The sequence below is a fragment of the Pristis pectinata genome, chromosome X (assembly GCF_009764475.1).
Source record: "Pristis pectinata isolate sPriPec2 chromosome X, sPriPec2.1.pri, whole genome shotgun sequence".
Classification (NCBI taxonomy): Eukaryota; Metazoa; Chordata; class Chondrichthyes; order Rhinopristiformes; family Pristidae; genus Pristis; species Pristis pectinata.
Genome location: NC_067450.1, coordinates 4,835,146 through 4,837,763, shown reverse-complemented (window position 1 = coordinate 4,837,763; position 2,618 = coordinate 4,835,146).

The window sequence follows — 2,618 nt, the reverse complement described above, 5'->3', positions numbered from 1 at the left end:
CTTTGACGAGCGGCTCTCGGGACCTTTAACTTTCACCAGAACACCGTGACTTGACGACTATAAACATCTGTCTCTTCATTTCCAAATGTGTATTTTTTTATAAACAGCTGAAACCGGAGGGATATCCCGAGCAGTCGCAATCTGGGGACACGCTTCACATCCACTACACTGTAAGAAACGTGAAACTTCTTTTATCGCTTTATTAAGTCTGCGACTCGAAAGTCGGAATGGTTTTGCCATGTTGCACACGTGGAGACCGTAGGGCTCTGGTTGTACGAACACGTCAGCAGATATTTCCCCGCGCAGGGAACGGATTCGGAGGAAGTTTGTTTGCACTTGAAAACCACCCGTAACTCAACCGTACGCGGGGGAGGGAGATTTTGGAGCAGGGAAAGTGCAATGATCATAAAAGGAGAGGAAGTGGCAAGTGGACATGTCAGTGGGTGAAACTCTCAAATGTAGATTTACTTTATATTCTTGCCTTTTTAATTCTGCCTGTGCGTTACTCGAGTTACGTACGTTTGCTTAATGTAAGTAAGAATCCCAGATATAAATAACTTTTTCTCGTAAATTCAATGCAAATTGGGCACGTTTATTTACCGAAGAGCACAGGGAGGTGACTCAACGATGGCAATGAATTGGACAAATTAAGTAAATGGGCAGCCTCCTTTAAATATCGACGAAACCAGCACGAGACAACGCAGAGATAAGTGGAAGGCAGGTAGGAGTGAATGGTGAAAAAAAGAGCTAAGGGTAACCCTCGAGAGGCTCGGCTTCGTACATTACAACAGTGAGTACGCTCCAAACGAACATTTCACTTGCTGCAAAGTGCTTTGGGCGTCTCGGGGTTGTGAAAGACGTTTAAGAAATGCTTTTACCTGGGCAAAACCATCAAATGCAAATCAAGAGAAACTATCACACCAGATAAGGAAAAATTAAACGCAGATAATCACGGATAAGCGGCGGCGTCCCAGCACGCTATTACCCGTCGTTGTGGCGCACCCTGCGAAACGTCGCTAGCCACAGGAGGCATAGGCGATAGCTACGTTCGTATTAGCAACTCGTTGACAGTTTCTTTCTCTTTGCCTGTCGGATATTCAACGTCACTCTTAAATGTCATCTGCCAGTTCCGTTAGTGTCTGATAGAAAATCAATGCAGGAAATGGTACGTTAAATGGTATGGAATATAGACTCTGGAACGGAATGGGGCTTGGATGCTGGAAATGACCGTGAGATGCTAGGGGTTACTGCTCGGAGCATTGCTGAATAACTATGACAAAACCCTACGGGTTGCTATGGCAGTGCATACCGGGGAGTTGACGTGCTTTCGTTTCTGCTCTGTTCCTTAGGGCAAACTGGAAGACGGAACCTCTTTGATCCGTGATCCTCTGGTGGTAGAACTGGGCAAAAAACAGGTTATTCCAGGTAAAACGTGCCATTCTGATGCCGGAATGAAACCGTACTGAAGAGTTGCCTCCCAAAGATCGATTTAAGAGTGAAGCGATCGCTCGCCCCTTTCAGTACTGTAGATCTGACACTCGTGAAAGTAATGTTGACTTCAATCAAGTGTTTATTGAGGTGTGATCGCCATCAGGAGGTTCATTATGATTCAGGTATTTTAATTCAGTTCCAATTCTGAAACCGTCAGTGAAAGTATATTTGCAAACAGTTTGAATCTGATTTTATTTCTGTCGATAGGTTTGGAACAGGGCCTTCTTGACTTGTGTGTCGGGTAAGTCGATCTGATCGCATCGCTGGAACGATTTACAAACGTTTGGCCCACAGTCTAGCTCGTTTCCATTTCCTCCCTCTCAAGCTCAAAAACAATGACTCCCGTCACCACTCCACCGGTCGAAAACAGTGAAGTAACTCCAGGTGAGACAGCCGTATTTCCCTTTCCTAGCCCAAGTGTACCGAAGCTAACTCTACTGGCCTCGCTGATGCCATTCACCGGGCAGTGACCGTTGCATTCGTTAGTCAGAAGTGACTTTACCAACCGAGCGATAGTAATCTGTCGGATACTGGATGATTAGCGGATAATGAGATAGATAGGAAAATAATCACGTTCCTGCAGGAAAAATAACAAGTGTTTTATTTAGAGAAAAAAGAAAGTTGACCATGCCATCTAACCAGGCGTATGGGAAACGAGGCTTTCCACCTTCCATTCCGGGTATGTACCCATTTCCAACAGCGATCTGACCTTCACGCTCTGTCTGACATTTTCTTTGAATCAATGGCACCACCGGAACGCCTGTTCTAAACTTTCTGCGGCAATCCTTCCAGCCATCTGCAATGTAAATAGCACCTCTTAATGTAAATGATCGGCAGTATTTATTTCACGATGTTAGAAATAGTTATAAGGGCACAAAATAATACAATGAAATAGCCGTGTTTTAAGATTTTTAAAAAATTAAAATCTGAGAAGTAAATTGAAAAGATAAAAGATGACGCGCGGATAAAGGAGGAACACGTGATGAGCTAGCGAGGTTTCAGACTTTACGCACACTGCATCTTCCCAAGGGAGTCGAGAAGACGGATGAATTTTGATCTCCATATATCGAGAAGATAAGGAGAGTGACAGTGCATAGGATGAATAATTTGGAGGAGCGAGAGAGGCA